Source organism: Tenrec ecaudatus, chromosome 1 (genome assembly GCF_050624435.1).
Source record: "Tenrec ecaudatus isolate mTenEca1 chromosome 1, mTenEca1.hap1, whole genome shotgun sequence".
Lineage (NCBI taxonomy): Eukaryota > Metazoa > Chordata > Mammalia > Afrosoricida > Tenrecidae > Tenrec > Tenrec ecaudatus.
The window spans coordinates 24,698,868-24,717,825 of NC_134530.1; the positions used below are offsets into that span (position 1 = coordinate 24,698,868).

The window sequence follows — 18,958 nt, forward strand, 5'->3', positions numbered from 1 at the left end:
TGTGGCACCATTTCTATTTCCACCAGCAACGCACAGCCTAGCTCACACTTGTCTTTGTCTGCTTTTCTCATGGCAGCTAGCCTAGAGAGGAGCCCTGGTGGCTAGTCACAAGGTCAGCCATTCAAAACCCCCAGCTGCTTCCGAGGGAGAAAAACGAAGCTTTCTACTCCTGTAAAGAGTTTCAGTCTTGTTTTGAGAATGATGATGGCAACAAATGTACATATGTTCTTGACACAATGGATGGATGTATGGATTGTGATAAGAATTGTACGAGCCCCCAATAAAATGATTTAAAAAAGAGTTTCCGTCTTGGAAACCCACAGGGGCAGTTCTACCCTGTTCTATAGGATCACAGTGAGTCAGAAACGACTAGATGCGAATGTGTGTGGTTAAGATAGAGTGGGGATAGAGCTCGTGGTGGTTTGGATTTGTATTTCCCCAACGACCAAAGCAGATGCTCTGGTGGCGCCATGGTAAAGTGTTTAGCTAGCAGCTAACCAGAAAGTTGGCAGTTCAAACCCCACAGCCACTCTGTAAGAGAAAGATGATAAACACCCGCCCTCCTGTTACAGCGGAAACCGGGATGGATTGATCTCCAGCTCCTGAACACATGTAAAATTTGTACAAAATATCTTCTATGAAAATGATTTGTAATCTGTTGAGTGAATACCTGGGAGATAATCTTGAGATGTAAAATGCCCATCCTTTGGGTTGTAGGGTTTTTGTTTTCTCCGAATAAATCTGATCTTGAAAGTAGGAGAAACTAAACCCACTGACATCCAGACAATTCCGACTCCCAGCGGCCTCTGGGGTAGAGCAGCAGCACTGTGTCTGAGGGCTTCCGAGTCTGCGGGCCTCTGTGGGAGGAGGCCACTGTATCTTTCTTCTACAGAGTGGCTGGGGGTTGAACCACCTTCCTTACGGCTAGCTGCTTAGTCCTCAGTGACACCAGGGCTCCTTTCCAGAAAGCCCTGGAAACCCTATGGGGAGGCTCTACTCAATCCTACAGGGCCACCGAGTCAAAATCGCAAGAATGACTAAGGATATTGAACTTCCCTTATGCTCATTAGGCTTTTAAATAGCTTCGCTGGAGAATTCTCTATTCAAGTCCTTTGCCCACTTCCTAATGAGGTTACTTGGCTTATTGTTGGGCTGTAAAAGGTCTTTATATTTTTGCGATATTGAACCCCTATCAGATATGCTTTCCCCCCTCCTTTTTCTGTGGGCTGTCTTCTTTTTCTTCAAAGCACAAGCTTTTAATGACAAATAATCCCAATTTATCTATATTTCCTTTAACTTGTTGTTGTTGTTGCAGTCCTAAGAAACCACCGGTGACCTCCTAAGAGTGTTACAACTTCAGCGCTTCAATTCACCGAGAGCTCATTTTTGTCTGTGGTCTAAGGCAGGGCCCACTTGTATTTTCTTTCTTTCTTTTATTTATTTGTTTGTTTGTTTGTTTATTTTTTAATATGGAACGCTTCACGAATTTGCGTGTCATCCTTGCGCAGGGGCCATGCTAATCTTCTCTGTATCGTTCCAATTTTAGTCCACGTGCTGCCGAAGCGAGCACCCACTTGTATTCTTTTGCATGTGGTTATCCAAGTTTTTCTGCACCATTTATGGAAGGGACTTGTCTTGGCACTCGTGTTGAAAATCCACTATCCATACATGCACGGGCTTATTCTGGACTCTCCCACTCATCTGGTGCGTATCTATCTGTGATGCGCATTTTAAAAGATCACGGGAGGCTCCTCTGTGGCAACCAGAATGCAGGAATGCAAGGGTGGAACCAGAAAGACCAGTCTGGAAGCTCCTTCAGTGTGAATGGGGCAGAAATGACAGTGGTTTGGCTTAGAGTCTCAACAAACAGACACCAAAGTAGGCTGAGCTGTGCTATCAGGGACGGACGGGATCACCAAAACCTCCCGATACACTGGGATAAAGTTTAGGAACATAAAACACTCTAGGTTGACTCTTTAATCGGTATAAGACATCTAATAGTCACACTTCCTTTTCTTGCACTTTGCAGATATGGTACTTAAAAAAACTCACGACACTCAAGCTTTGCACGGAGCACGTCTATAGACACGCGCGCCGAGCGTGGCAGCTCTAGATCACACTTTGATAATTCTCACCATGTCAGGCATTTGCATAATGCTGTCCTTAGCAGGCTACTGCATAGTGCAAATGTAACTTTTACACGCACTGGGACACAAAACATGATGTGGCCCGTGCTACTGCGACATTTGCTTATTGCAGTGGTCTGGGACCACCCTCCACTATCTGCCTGTGCTGACAGCTGGGTCTCATCAACCCGGTCGATGGGGAAACTGGAGGAGGAGCGAGTTTGGGGGAGTAGGTAAGGAATTCAAGTTTTGTTTTGGTCATGTTACACTGAGAGGCCTGAGAGCCACCTAAGAATTCTCCATGTGTTTGCCGGGCACTGGCTCTACACGGACGTGCACTATAAAGAGATCGAAACATTGGCACAGAGCCGGCCGGCATTGACAAGTTACAACACGATGAAGGCACCACAAGCGGGTCTGACTAGAAAAGGCGTCGACAAATGAGACGGAGGCTGAATTTTCAGTGAGGAGGAATCAAGAAACACACTGCGCCAGGAACGAGAATCTGTAAAACGTACGTACGAGAGAGGTCACGCAGATGCGCACCCAGAAGAGGGCCTTGGAGTTAGCAACATGGAGTCGGGGTTGACTCGGCAGAGGCGAAAGACTGGGACAGAAAGGGTGGCGAGGTAGTAGAGGCGGCAACCATGAATTCGCTGAGGTTTTATCACAAGGAGCAAAAGCCTGAGGCTGAAAGAAGCAGTCAAACAAGGGCGAGTCTGCCAACCTCAGTCCCAGGATCCTGAGTTCAGAAGACTGAGGTGGTTCAGGAGATCCGCTCGGCACCCCTTCACAATAAAACCTTCAATAAAAGGAGCGAATCCGGCCACCACTCCATACTGCTCTGAAACGGCTCACATTAGAAAGTCCAGGATGAAAGGGACAAAGATGTAAAGCAAAATCCAAAAGTATGAAGATCAGGTTTCCTGGTTGGATGGGGACCCTGACTAGGGTCTTTGGTTACCCTTGGGGGCTAGAGCTGAGCTCACCCTGTGGTTCAATTCTCAGTCAAGCACTAAATAGGTCCCTAAGGGAAATGACAGTGTCACTGTTGTGTGCACATTTTAGAATGACCGACCATTCGAGATTGGGGGCGGGACACATTAACCCAAGGAAGACAGTCAGAGGGCTAGAAAAGGGGGAGGAACAGAGCCGGGAAATGAGGGAGGAGGTGGAGTGGGCAATGTCACATGGAGGAGACTGCGAGATGGGTGAAATGAACCAGAACGTCCATGAACCACTGCCTATCAAAACTCTGACCCGTTCACAAGCAAACATTGTGAGATCAAACAGGAGCAAGTCAAGGGAGTGTCTGTCCATCTGCAAAGATAAAAGACTTGCATCTTCTATGTGTACAACAAGGAGGCAGCCCGGAGGGGGATTCTGGTAAATGCCTGGAAGAGAGAGAGGGTGACAGCTAGCCCAGCCCAGTGTGTGTACCAGACCTCCTGTAGACACACCAAGGGAGAACTCTGCTAAGATGCTTCACATTTCATTCCTACAATGACTGACGTCACTGACACCTTTGTGAGTAAGAGAGGCTGTCATACCCGGAGAACCAGCTTGAAAAATCTTGAAAAATCAGTAGCTTTACCAAGGATATCAGATGTGAACATGCTCTGAGGAAAACCCAACACCTGTCACATCACCTGATGCTCTTTCTAGGTCAGCGTCCTCGTGTCCCAGTTCACCTCATGCCCGCCATGGATGCCTTAGAGGCTAAACGGGCAGAGACGGGAAGTCCCGGGCAGAGGTGGCGTGGGCAGGGTTCCACTGAGGAGACTGTGATGCATGAGATGAAACAGAATGGGTATGACTCACGACATATAAACTAAAGATCTGCTCAGGGAGTGTGCAAGACTTAGACCCACGTCTCAGTCTGTCGTGGAAGATGACAACCGACCTCCAGTCAACCTCAAACCAACTTTATTCAGCCTGATAGCGTGTGCCCCAGTAGTCACAAAGACCCTGGAATTACCCTCCACCCCACCCCCAAGCTATGTACTTAGGTTTGTTTTTTTTTTTTTTTTTTTACAAAACAACCTCATCACTTCCCAAGCACTCTTCATTACACTTAATACGTCTGTCAAATCTCTGATTCCACTCTTGGAAACATTTTTCAAACTCATCTGTTTGGATGGTTGACAGCACCTCCTCATTTTTTTCCCTTCACCTCTCCTAGGGCAGAAACAGAAAAGTCGCAAGTAGAGAGATCGGGTGTGTAGGGTTCGAGGGGACAAGACAGGCATGCTGATTTTTGCCCAAAACTGGCACACTGAGATGGCTGTGTGAGGATATGCATTGTTGTGGTTGCAAAACCAGTCCCGTCTGCCACAAATCAGGTCTTTTTGTCACACACTGTTAGGCGATCTTTTCGGAACCTCTAAATAGAAAGCTTGAGTAATAGTCTGACCTGGTGGAACAACACCAAACGCACCACAAGTCGACATTTTCATCTGTTAGGGAATTTGAAGGACGCCCAGAATGAAATCTTTCATCAACCGACATTTCACCCTTTTTGAAAAGAGAAAACCACTCCTACACTTGAGTTTTTCCGACAGCGCTGTCCTTGTAAGCTGTGTTCAACATCACAACAGCTTTCTGCGGCATGTTTCCCGAGCAGGAAACAAAAGTTCACAGCTGCACACTGTTCTCTTAAGTTGACCATCACAACAAACGAGATTCGAGCAAAACTGCTTTTATAAAACAATTCGCTGTGACCAGAGAGAACCTGCCCGGGTGACACCACTGGGTGCACCAACTCGGAGGCAGTTGTTAGACGCTCGCCTCGTGGCAAAGATGTGTTCCACAGAAGCTCTGCTCCACCCAGCGTGATTCCAGTTTTTTGGAGGTACACCCTTGCAGTCATTGACCACACGGGAAACCCAGCCTACTAGTTCAGATGTCACCCTTCCACGTGGACTCACGTGATAGCTTGTTCTGTACAGCAGACCCATCTCTAATGGCACAGCTGTTCTGCTGCTCATGGGGGACTCTAGGACTGTTTCCCACTTATCAACCATCTGACCACGCACCTTTTCCTGCTTGCAAAGTGGTTCTACAGAATGCTTCTGGGGTTTATTATGAAAAGAATCTGCCTAAGCTTTGAGTGTGTTCTCGGCCTAGAACTGAATCAGGGAAGCTGACAGGCAAGCCTGACGACCCGAGGTCCAGAATGTTGTCAGTAGATTGCCCAAGTCTTTCCCTTCCCTGCTATAATTTCCTGTCCCTTAAGTTTGGGCAGAGACTAGGACTGGCTTCTAGCCAGGTGAATATGGCAAAGGGGATTGGTCAATGTGTCCCATGATTCTGTTGCCTTATACACGACTCCACCCGGGCAGCTGGGGAGCTTCTGCTGGTCTTGAAGAAGGGCTCTGTCGGGAGGAGGCTGGGGCCAAGGAACTGCCAGCGGCTTCCAGGAGCTGAGAGTGCCTCAGCTGGCCTGCCAGGCCAGGGGGCCTCAGGCCACAGCAGCAAGCCCGTCAGCCCCTATGTGCGTTTGGGAGACAGCCTTATCTCTAGAGCAGGCCCGCAGCCCGTGACCCCTGCACGGAATCTTCCCGAGACTGAGAAGCCTGTGCCCAGATGCCCGACACATGGAAACTGCAAGATACTAACACACAGGTGGTCATCTGCCTCACAAAATAACTCAGTGAAGAGAAGATGCCAAGGACCGGGAAGCGAGTGAAGGCGGACAGATCCTCTACACTCACAATACAGTCTGGAAGGCCTTCACGTTCTGTGCGAGAGAGATGACGCCCAGGCACATTCTCCCGACTGAAACTCGTCCCCACATTACCCCACAATAGTGCTGCTTTTAAGATGCTTCTTACAAGCACCTGGCTGCTGGCTACGAGGCTGGAGGCTAGCCATCTCTAAGAGGAATCAGGTTCGACTGTCGGTCCCAGGTGCGGTGCAGCCAACTCTCTTCTGATACTGATCACAGATTGTTCTCCGGAGAGAGCTCAGGGGCATCCAAGGTTGAGCCGCCATCTTATCCTATTAACCTGTGTCCCTCTAGTAACTGCCCACCTTAATGCGTGCTCCCCAGGCTCGCTAGCCCCAAGACTATGTAAGCCTGCTGGAGAAGACACCCTCTCTTCACGGTCTGTCTCATCCTGTCCCTCAATTGCACAACCCCCCCTCAAGACCCTCCCTCTCGACTGTGCGGTTGGGCCTTACAGGGCACGGCCCACCAAATCCGAGTATCAGAAACCCAAAACTGCCCATGCTTTGTGCAGACACACAATTCCAACGGGCAAAAACTAGTCAATCTTTTTGGGTTAACGCTTTTCTTTTTGAAATCTGTTAAGATCAGTGCTAAAAATCTGGAGAAAATATTTAAGAATCACATGAAATAATGTCATAATATATTAATTGCATAGAATAATCACAAATGAAAGTCAAATGCTTCATCCTTCTCCAACCTCATTTTTACTGAGCAACTACTACAGGCTGCGGCTCCCTTTTTCAAGGGCAAGGGATCTAGAAAGCGAGAAAACATAGGCCACCTCCTGCATTTGGGTGTTTAACCATTACTTAGTACTCATGTAAAACTACTAGGGAATTTTATTTGGAGTTAAATTCAAAGACCTGGTTTCTGTAGAACTTCTCTGGGAGCAACAGAGTCACATACCACATCCTCCTCTGAATTTGGCTTCAATTTCTAGCAGCTCCCTGTCAATGTACTGCTGCAAACATTTTTTAGTTAGTCAGCAAAATTCCACTTGCCTGTGATAGTATTCATATGGGTTGATAATTTCTACACTCTATTGGCGCACCTCTCTTTGAAAAGAGCCTTAGTATGGCTCTCTTCCAGTCAGTTGGCCAGACAGTTGTCTTCCAAATTTCTTGGCTTGGGCAAGTGAGTGTTTCCAGCGCTGCATCCCAGTTTGTTGAAACATTTCAATTGGTGTTCTGTCAATTAATTCCTGGGCCCTGTTTTTTCCATCAATTCCTGGACCATTTTTAGCTGATGACTTCAGTGCTGATGACTTGGACTTCTGCCTGTAATCCCATCTGTTCTTAAGCAAATGCGACCTTTTGAGATGGTTGGTACTCTGTGTATTCCTTCTGTCATCTTTGGATGCTTTCAGCACCGTTCAGTATTTCGTCCATAGAATTCTTCAATATCACAATCAGAAGCTTGACTCTTTTCTTCAGTTCTTTCAGCTTGAGAAACACTGCGTTATGTTCTAACTTCGGGTCTCGCACATTTCATTAAAATGCACTTTGACATTTTATTTCAGCTCTTTGACGTAATTTCTTCCATTTGCTCCAGTTACTCTACGTTCAAAAGCAAGTTTCAGAGTCTTTTTCTCCTTTTTCTAAAATATGGAATGCTTCGCAAATTTGCACGTCATCCTTGCACGTCAGAGTCTTGTCTAACTTCCACTTTGGCTTTTTCTTCCTTTCCTGTCTTTCTCATGACCTTTTTCTTGCTTCGTGCATAATGTTTATGACATCATCCTACAATTACTTTGCTCTTTAGTCACCAGTGCTCAATTATGCAAATCTGTTCTTGAACGAACGGGCCTCTAAATTCAGGTGAGGGATGCTCGAGGCTTGTTTCACGTTTCTTCAACTTCAACCTCCACTGGCACACGAGCAAGTGATCATCTCTTCCCAAGATGTAGTCAATGTGAGCCCTGTGTATGCTGCCTGGTGATAGTCATCATTTATATTCATGAAAAATGTATCTGAAATGAAGTCGTTGATCTTGCAAAATTTTATGATATGAACTCCAGCTTCGTTTTTACCTCATGGCCACATTTTCCAATGATCGTTCCTTCCTCTTTGTCTCCAACTTTTGCATTCCGATTACTGGGAATTAGCAATGCAACTTGATGGCACATTTCATCAATTTCTTGAGAAGAACTCAGAATTCTTCCATTTCTTCATCAGCTTTAGTGGTAGGTGCATGAATTTGAATAACATGTCGTGACTGGTCTTCTTTGTAGGTGTGTAGCTATTATCCTATCAGATATAGAACTGTACCTCAAGATAGATTTTTAAAAAATTAACTTGTGTGCCACAAAAGAACGGAAGTCGTTTCACTTTGACTTTTCCTTCACGTACAGCCATTCAGACCAGTGTTTAGGGCTGACGGGCAAGGGATCTGCAGAGTTAAGGCTGTGATCCTTCTCTCTTAAAAAAAAAATTTAACTTTATTTTTAGGTTTTATTTATTTATAAATGATCTTTAACATTTATTTTCCCTTTTGTCTGGGGGGTGTAATATAGAGGAAACCATCTTCTGGGCAGTTGTACAGCCTGTCTCATTGAGTCAGGGACTCACTACTGTATACACTTAAGTATAAGCGGACCTGAATATCAGCCCAGGCACCTAAGTTTACCACAAAACCTGCATAAAAAAATGTGCTGGAAAACTCGGCTTATACAAGAGTATATACGGTAACTAACTCACTGCTACCAAAGCAATGCTGACTCATAGGGATTCTTTGTCGGTGTCCCAGACTGGATTTGTTTCTGGGAGTTGAAAGCCCAGTCTTTCTCCCAAGGAGCTGCTGGTGGTTTCAAACTGCTGACCATTTGGATTGGAGCCCAATGGGTAACCACCACCCCACCAGGACAGCACTCCTATACATGTACTGGTTTTTATGACCCACTACCCTCTCTTCCTCCTACCTCCTTGTCCCTTTCCTTTCCCATCGTCCCCTACTCTGCTTCATTTTAGTCTTCAAAGTCTTATCTTTTGATGTGAAAACCACTTTTGTTTCCTTTATAATAATGGTTACACGTGGAACACTAATGACAGAAGACCTGACGAGCTGTGGGAGGACATCAAGATCATCGTTGGTGAAGAAAGCTAAATGTCATTAAAAAGACAGGAAAGAAAAGATCAAAGTAGATGTCAGAAGAGCTTCTGAAACTTGCTATTAATCAAGGTAGCTAAAGCAAACGGAAGAAAGAATGAAGTCAAAGAGCTGAATAGAAAATACCAAAGGGCAGCTCAAGAAGGCAAGTATTTTAATGAAATGTGCAGACTCAGAGTTAGAAAAACAAAAGGAAGAACATAAACGGTAAGAACTCAAGAACAGTTTGACAATTATCACCACGATCCATCTTAGAACATTTTATTCATTCTTGTGCCCATCGTTATTAGCACCCATGTCCCCTCAACCTCCCCTGCCATACCCCGAAGGAACCATGAGTCCAGTTACTGTCTCTACAGATTTACCTATCCTGGATGTCATGTACCAAAATGCATTAAAAACAACCCACCACCACAAGAAAAAAAAACTAACAATAGCAAAGTAAAACCGACAACGCTTCAATTGAAAAGAAAGCAGAAAACATTAAAAACGAAGACAAGTTTATATGGATCCCAAGGGAGATCAAATGATAGGGTGCTAAATTTTAACCTAAGTGCGCCTGCAACCATCCACTTCCCAGTGCACTCTGCATGAGAGCTAGGCTATTCCCAGCCCGGGTCCACGGCCAGAGGGCGTCCACCAGGGGCTTAATCCACGCGTGCTTTCCCTCCACTTTTTTAAACAGAAACAACTTGGAAATGAGTCAAAAGGGTGATCAAATGAAAAGAAATTGCATTTTGACCTATGTCTGCCATAATCAACTTTATAATGCTGTCTGATAACAAGGCTATGTTCACACCCCTCGACTATGACCAGGGGGGACTCACCAGAGGCTTAATCCATGTGTGGATCCTGACAATGGGTTCTGTCATCCACAGCCTTCTGCAGAATGGTGTTCACAATTTAAGATCTGATACCTTCCCCTCCTTTAGATTTGTATCATATTATTCACACTCCTTGGATCACACACACTGGTGTGCTTCTTTCATGTGGATTTAGTTGGCGCCTCACTTAGCTAGCTGCTTGTTTGAAAGCAAACCTTAAGAACCCAGACACTAGGCAGGCACATCAAGTTTCTTTACCACGTTTGACTAGAGCACCATCTTCAGTGACTCTTCCTGAGAGGGAGCGTCAAACAGGGTTTGACGAAGTCTTCTGATGAACATAAATGTCATAGTTTTAGAAAGTCCCCATCCCCATTCTGCCATCTACGTTGTATTTTTTGTTACGTTTGCTAGTGTCTTTATGCTTTGTATTAGAGCCCTTAGTTTGTCCTAGTTTCATTGATGATCCTTAATATTCTAGGGTTTTTAATCCATCTGGAGTTTGTTTTAATACATGGTGTAAGGTAGGTATGAGCCCTGTTTTATATTTTTGCAGATGGAGATCCAATTTTTCCATAACCATTCACTGAAAAGGCTATCGCTTCCCAACTTAGTGTGTTTTAGTCCAACAGCAAAGAGCAGGTGTCTATAGGTATTAGGTAGCTAGATTTAGGGACGCCCCCGCACATGCTCTTGTTCTCTTGACCTCTTGATCCCCAGGATTCCCCAGTTCCACATGCGTAGGGTGTTTTATTCGACGTGTCTTTTTTTTGCCCAGTTGTGAACCCCAGCGCGGCTTGTGCGTGGCCTGGCATGCTTTCCTGAAACAGCGTGTCCCCTTTTGAGACTGTAAAACCTGAAACTCTTCCATTCCTTCATAAAAACTCACTTGGATTACAAAACATGCTGCAGCGTGAATTCTTTCAGCGTGTGAAGCAAAGAACAGAGGTACCACCCTCTCCAGGAACCTAACATAGGCGCTTGACTGTATTTCTGGGTCCTCAATTCTAATCCATCGGTCTACATATCTATCATTGTATCAGTACCAAACTGTTGTGACTTACTGTGGTTATATAATAGGTTTTAAAATCTGAGAAGGATTCTATTCCCCACCCCCCGTTAAACTATCCTTTTGTTTGTTTATTTATAAATCGTTTTATTGGGGGATCATGCAACTCTTATCACAATCCATACATACATCAATTGTGTAAACCACATTTGTACATTCGTTGCCCTCCTACTTTTTGTTTTTAATAGTGTTTTGTTTACCCTGGGTTTCCTTCCTTTCCCTATAAAGTTGTTGACTAGTTTTTCCATGTCTTTGAAGAACTGTGCTGGGATTTGGATGAGAATTGTATAGAATTTATAAGCACTTTTGTGGCTGGCCCCTCTATGAGAAATTATGCCAATCAGTGACTAAGGGCGATACAGGGGACAGCACCGGAGACACAGTGTGGGAATTACACCTGACCTGATCCCACCACACCGAGGCAAATCAATGGGTGCAGAGGAACAGCAAGGGAATGGAGTGGCAAGGTCTCCAGGGAATGCTGAAAGTGGACTTTGGGGCCAGGGCGTGGTGCCCCAACAGACTGGACTGGAAAACACTCCTAAGGGCCAGCAAACGGTCCCTGAACTAACTACAAGCTTTTCCCTTGTGAAAAAAACTTTTGATAATATTGACATTTTCACTAGAGTAAATCTTCCTATCCAGAAGCAGGAACCATTAATCCATATGTGTAAGTCTCTTCTGGTTTTTGTAGTAGACGTATTTTATCATTTTCTTTGCATAATTCTTTTGTTTTTCTGGTAAGTTTATTCCAAGATGTTTTATCTTTTGGGTAGTCCAAAGCACTCTTTACAAATGGAAGATATGGTGTTATGGTCCTAATTTGCATGTAAAGTAAGATTAAAAAATGGATAATGTCTAAAAGATATTAGACTTGGGCAAGCGGAATGTAGAATGAAGGAGAGAATTGCGTGGGCTCAACTGCCAAGAGAGAGAGCTAATAAAGCTGATAGAGGAGCGTCTCAAGATATTTGAGGAAAGTCGATGACAACTGAGCTTTCTTTTAAGACAAATACCTTAGAAAAGCTGGAGAAATTTATGAAATTTCCATAGAAGGTACAAAAGCAACTGCATGCTCACTCCTTATTTGGCAAGGAATTCAAGGCCATGCTCCCTCCATCAGACAACTGAAGTGGTCACCTCTCTGCCAACGCTGTGTGCCCTCCAAGAAGTCTGGCAGAACACTGCATGCTGCCATGCTTCTGTGATGTCCCTGAACACACTGGCACTCAGCCCAGAACACGGAAAACTGCTCCTGGGGCTTTCTGAGACTGCGGCTTTTAACTCAAGTAGAAAGCCTTATCTGCCTCCCTAGGAGCTGAACTGCTGACCTTGCAGTTAGCAGGTCAACGTGGCACCCACTGCGTGACTGAATATACTAAGATACATTTGTGAGTATGAACTTCAATAAAATCTCTCCGGAGCCTTAGCCTGACCCTCTGATCTCCCAGCACTGATGGCTCTAAGCTCCTGTGGCAGGAAGTGACATCATATTCCTGGAGCTGTGTGGAAGCTCTGGGGGGAAAGAACAGAGTTCAAGAGAACATCCTCCATGGAGGTCTAGACAAAGACATGTACATGCAAATATATATAGGAGGATGGGGAAATAGATCTATGTGTCTATATTTATAGGTCAAGTATTAAGGTGGCGGAAGGACCTTGGGCCTCTACTCAAACACTCCCTCAATGCATGAATACCTTCTTTTATTAAATTGGAACTCTATGATGCTCACTCTCCCGACACAACGGCTGGAGCCAAAGTGTGTGAACAAGTAAATGTGGTGAAGAAAGCTGATGGTGCCCGGCTATCAAAAGAGATAGTGACTGGGGTCTTAAAGGCTTGAAGATAAACAAGCGGCCATCTAGCTCAGAAGCAACAAAGTCCACATGGAAGAACACACCAGCCTGAGTGAGCGAGTGGTCCCAAAGGGATCAGTTACCAGGCATCAAAGAACAAAAAATCATATCATTGACTGCACACCTCCATGATAGGATCGCTGAAGACAAATGGGTGCATAAGCAAATGTGGTGAAGAAAGCTGATGGTGCCCGGCTATCAAAAGAGATAGTGTCTGGGGTCTTAAAGGCTTGAAGGTGAACAAGCGGCCATCTAGCTCAGAAGCAAATAAGCCCACATGGAAGAAGCACACCGGCCAGTGCGATCACGAGGTGCCCAAGGGACCAGGTATAAGGCATCATGCAAAAAAAAAAAAAAAGATATGTGTGTATGTATGTGTATATATGTGTATATGTATATATGTATGTATATATATGTATATATATATCATATTAAATGAAGGGGGAAGTGCAGAGTGGAGACCCAAGGCCCAAGTGTCGACCAATGGAGATCCCCTCATAGAGGGGTTTAGGAGAGGAGATGGGTTAATTAGGGTGTGAGGTAGTATCGATGAAGAACACAGCTTTCCCCTGGATCCTGGATGCTTCCTCCCCCCAACTACCATGATCCGAATTCTACCTTGCAGGGCTGGATAGGACAGAGGCTGTACACTGGTGCATATGAGGGTTGGAGGTACAGGGAATCCAGGGTGGATGATACCTTCAGGACCAAGGGTGTGAGGGACGATGCTGGGAGAGTGGAGGGTGAGTGGGTTGGAAAGGGGGAACTGATTACAAGGATCCACATGTGACCTCTTCCCTGGGAGAGGGACAGCAGAGAAGGGGGGAAGGGAGACTCCGGATAGGGCAAGATATGACAAAACAACGATGTATAAATTACCAAGGGCATATGAGGGAGGGGGGAATGGGGAGGGAGGAGGGGAAAAAAAGAGGACCTGATGCAAGGGGCTTAAGTGGAGAGCAAATGCCTTGAGAATGATTGGGGCAGGGAATGTATGGATGTGCTTTATACAATTGATGTATGTATATGTATGGATTGTGGTAAGAGTTGTATGAGTCCCTAATAAAATGTAAAAGAAGAAAAGAGAAAAAATGATTAGGGCAAAGACTGTACAGATGTGCTTTATACAATTGATGTATGTATATATATGAACTGTGAAAAGAATTGTATGAGCCCCAATAAATTGTTAAAATTAAAAAAAAAAAAGAGAACATCCTCCAATGGCCCCCGAAGCACTTCCTAGCTATCTGACCTTGGTCAAGTTCTTATTCACTCGAGCCTCAGTTCCTCATCTAGACAATCCATTAAAAATCTCCTAGGATTATTGGGAGGTTTAAATGAGGACAATCATCCTTATCATCATCACCGACGGTTGTGCTACTGTGTCCCTCGGTAATTGTCGCGTGCGTGACGTGACGTGACGGACGGGCCTTCTCATTTGTGGGGCTCTTTTGAAGCAGTCTGTACTTTGCTTTAATAAAACCACTTCAAAAGGGATCTCGCTTTGAGCCTACATTTTAGATCGCCTCAAGAAATCATTTTTTAAACCAACAAAACTCAACTCGTAAGAAACACCCACCATGGGCAGCGAGCTTGTCCTTGACCAAGTCAAGTTAGGTATGTTGTAATGACAGAAATAAAGGCTGCAGCGAGCTCCAGACAGACTTCTGGGCTCCCAGTGTTCTTCCTAAAGGGTAATGAAAAGGACCTTCCACTTGGAAATGAACAGCCTCTCTCATGCGAACGCTAGCTGGCTGTGGAACATTCCAGGCCATAAATTCCTCCACTGAACTCTTGCTTTCTTTGAGTGGACGTGCTGAACGCTGAGTGCTTGCTGACATGCACGTACATCCCTGTCCATAAAGGTCCTCCTCCTGCTAAAATTCCAGAGACACTGTGCAGCGCCACGGGGTAAATTCTATAGACAGTCAAGATTACCTCATTTCCCTTTAATATGAAGCTTTTATGGGTTAGAATTAAATCCATGTTAAATAGCAAAGTCAACCTGCAGAATTAATAAAATCCCTTCAAATCTCTCTGGTAGAAAATACAACAGCAAGTCAAAGCTAGAAAAGTGAAATAAAAAAAATAATAAAAGTTCAGAGAAAGAAAAAAGTGACAAAGGTCCTCAATGGCAATATCCATTAGGTTGTCTGAAAGCTAACTTCTAAGCATACATCTACTTATTACCTAGAAATATGCATGTATATATATTATTTCAGGTACACCCCTCATACACTGTCGTGCTGGCTCCTAAAATGTGTACAATGTTGACCATTACACGCTGCATCATGTTATTCATGCTACGTGACGTTTCTTTGCCCTGAAAAGCTTATAATCACTCCAGCTGGTCATTTTCTTTCACACGCCGGCGTCAGAATCGAACCCAGACAGATAACACTTTTATAGCCTCTACAGAGGAAATGCTGACACTCTAGGGCCTTAAAGACCTGGGTTTTTCCTTCGCCAGAAAGTGGAAACAGATCCGGAGACAAGTCCCTGTGGCCCAAGGCAAAGCGTCTCATTTCGAGAGATAAAGATCAAAACTATTTTCTGAATTGAATATTTTTCCTTTGTAAGTTTCTTTCTATATTAAGCGGGCAAATCAGTATTAATGTGACCCTTGTGCTTAATTTAGAATCCATTATACCCACAAGCACACCTGAGGCTCAAAAACATTTCCATCTGCCAGACTAACCATCTATTAGGTAGATTGATTTATGAGAACTGAAGTAAATGGGGCATTATATTAACAACAACAACAATCATCTTCCAGTCTCTAGAGTCAGACCTGCTCAAGTGTGGTCTGGGATTAGCAGAGCTGGCACCCTTGGGTGCTCATTAGAAAGGGGGAATGCTAGTCCCATCTGACACAGTAGAAGTCCCCAGAGATGAGCAGCCCAAGCCAGTCTCAGAAGTGCCGCTGAGAACAATGCTGTCCAGTAGGCTTCTCTGTGGCGATGCCGTGTTCTGTGGCTGCTCTGTCCGGCCCAGGAGCCACTCTCTAATGGCACATGCCTCTTGAGCACTTGACGCGTAGCTGCCGTGACAGAGGAACTGAGGGCTTAACTTTCATCTCACTGAAGTCCAGTTTAATGTAAAAAGACACAGGTGGCAAGTCTGGGTGTCCGGGGCAGCTCTTCAGGGTGTTAGCTGTGCTGCTGCATGCAGCTGGTCTAGGAGTGGCCATGACAGTCAAAGCTGCCAATCCTGTGAAACTGGTAGAGTGTCTGGAGAAAGGCCAGGCTTCCGTGGCACCTTCCCCTGGGCACCAAGTATGGAGCCTGGGTCTCTGGGACAACATTACTGATCACTCCCCAGTCTGTTTCCATCCAGTTCTGTTGGCAATTTCTGGGTCTACAGTTTTCCAATGGACTCTTTAGAGAGCTCATCACTAAAGAAAATAAGTTCACTGTTTTAAGAAGTTCAGTTCTATTTTTTAGAGTGACAAAACTTTATCCTACTCAGTAACCGTGGGGGGAAAAAAGTAGGCTGAGAACAAGAAAGGGCCAATCCAGGCAAACCACTAGGCCCCCATACCAAAGCAACAACAACTCCAGGAAATGCAAGGGTGCCCTGCCTAGGAGGGGATGCAAGCGTACACTTCTGCCCCTTCCCTTGGCCTAGCTTTAGTGGTACGCAGGGCCCCAAGCACCACCCACCAGGGGAAGGTGGGTGAGAACCTCCATGGGAGTGGCTGATAGGGACCCTGCTGTCAGCTTCCGTGGGCTCAGCACTGGCATCTCATGTCTCTGTCATCTATAGTACTTTCTGCTGGATCTAGGATGTTCTCAGCACAGGGACTCTGGGTCCAAAGGATGCTTTATGCTCAGTTCTTTTTCTTGATGGTAGTGAGGTTCCCCCTTCAATCTCTGAGATTGGCTCAGGCTAAGCCTAGCAGAAGAGCAAAACTGATAAGATGCCCTTGGTGTGCTACGGGCACTTATTTCCATACCCTCACAAGAATTCTACACACTTTATTTGGATTGTCCCACCCAATCATGTTCTGGAAGGCATAAGACCATGGCCAGAATGGTTAAATGAAGAGAAACCTAGTGTCCTGTCACACACATGAAAAGTGCTGTCTGTGTGGTGAGGTGAGGCGAGTTCCCTGGGTATAAAAGATTCTTCTTGCCCCTCCCTCAGCTGCAGGGACCCTCCCAGAGAGGCCAGCTGACTGAGAGACAGAGAGAAACCCTCCCCTCCCCACTAGCTGGGGCTGGGGTGTTTGCTTTTGGGCCATGACTGCCTGCACAACACAGTCCCGTATGGCCCTTCCCTGCCTGGGGCTGGAAAGAAGGTGGGAGATGATACTGTTAGGATTCACCTGCAATTGTAAATAGGATTTCTTGGGGTGCCACCCTGATGTATAAAATGAGCCCTCTGGGAAGCGGAAGCGGGAGGAGGGATCTCGTGATCAGCAAGAGCCAGGACTGGAGCGCATCCTCTGGGCCCGCGATCCCTGCACAGTGAGCCTAGGTCCAGATGACAGCTACACCATCAGAGCAGCAGAACCAGGAGCCACAGCATGCTGTGATGCACATCCCCACCCACAGGGCAAGTTAAGATGAGTGTTTTTGTGCAGGAGGATGGCGTGCAGAGTGGGTGCCTCTGGGCACTTAATTGGGGAAGGTGGACTCACTGACTGACGGAAGTAGAGCCGAGAACTTAGCCTTCAGGATAAGGCTTACTAGACTGGGGTGTCTCTGGGCACTTCATTCAGGGAGCTGTGCCTGCTGACCAGAGCTTCAGCTGAATGCTTTCGGGTTGAGACTTACAGCGGAGTGGTATGCCCACTTTGGGTATTTATTGGCAAATCTGCAACTTTGTAACATGACCTGGTACACGACTACCACATCTTTTCTCACGGCCATTATAATGTGCTAGCCTTCTTAATGAACGCTTTAATCATGTATTTTGTCTGTGGTTTGCTATGTAGCCACTGCAATGGCTATTAGAAACTAGAAGGAAAAATCAAAGAATGTTCATTAAGTTAGTGAAAGACCTTCTAGCTCAAGGCTAAAAACAAACAAACAAAACAAACCAGAATGAGAATCCCCTTTGTGTTGAGGGAGGGTGTCCCTTGCTTTCCTGATAGAGGCTCTGACATTGTCTCAACATTCCACAAGACGCCAAGGAAAGAAAGTTTAAAGAACAAACAACGTGCTCTTTATCTGCCTTTTACATCGGCTCCTGCTGCTTTGGTAACTCCTCCTCAAGGTGCTCCTGACTGCAGAGTCTACCACCTGAGACACGCCCCCACCAGACCACCTTCACCCCACCCACCTCAACGCCAACTTCCTGCCTCTGACCCTGGCTTCCTTTCTCTTTCCTACCTGGGACATTGGGAAGTCCTATGCCCACACCAGACTGCTCCTCTCCATCTGGCTCCACAGCTCTCCCTTACCACGCCCGAGCCCTTTTCATCGCAGCACGGACCGCAATCCACAGCTACTGGGTGCTTTCCCGCCTCCAAATCATATGAGTAAAGCTTGTTAGCAGCCCGCTCAGTGCCCACCAGGTGAAAAGGCTTTGCAGTAAAATGAGAGGAACTTTAAAAATAGAAACCTTTATCCACAAAACACAAACATCACAATGTGCAGTTATTATTACTCCATTTGAAGGCAGTGTTTCCCTCTCGTGCCCCCCCCCACCTGTCAGTTTGTCACACTGTGGTGGCTGGTGTGGAAGCTATGTCACTGGTATTTCCAATACCAGCAAGGTCACCCAAAGTATCTGCAGCGCTTCCAGACTAAGGACAGCCTCCAGCTCAGAGAAATCAGCCCTGAAAACCTTAGGGGGAACACTGAAGCATGGGTCAGATACTGAATAGCAGCAGGACATTGTCAGAGATGGGGCCAGAAGGTAAGTCCCTCAGGTCAGAAGACACTCAAACCAGGACTGAGGAAGAGCTGCCTCCTCAAAGTGGAAGTAAAGCCCTCAGGACCTGCATTTGCTGATGGGGCCGGACTCAAAATGAGACACCAAAGAACTGCAAACCTCAACAACTGGAGCTTGGCAGGGACAAAATATGAATCCAGGAAAGTTGTCAAAAATGAAAGGAAAGCACACAGCTCGGGGTCCTGGGCATGAGGGAGGCGAGATGGAACGGCATGGCCGTTCTGAATCAGGCAGCCATAGGCTGGGAGGGACAAATTCCAGAGGAAGGGCGTTGCGTTCATCGTCAGGAGGACAATGCTGCCTGTGACAGGATGCTATCTCTCCTCATACACGAAAACCCAATCAA

At 45.8% G+C, this 18,958-nt stretch overlaps 1 protein-coding gene and 1 non-coding gene across 3 annotated transcripts in view; both read right to left on the bottom strand.

Moving 5' to 3' along the window:
• PBX4 (PBX homeobox 4) overlaps nucleotides 1–18,958 on the bottom strand; it is a 48,645-nt gene that overhangs the window by 24,693 nt on the left and 4,994 nt on the right. The window lies entirely within an intron of this gene.
• On the bottom strand, nucleotides 1,464–1,570 carry LOC142438187 (U6 spliceosomal RNA). The gene has a single exon (XR_012782614.1). It is a non-coding gene; the product is annotated as a U6 spliceosomal RNA (small nuclear RNA).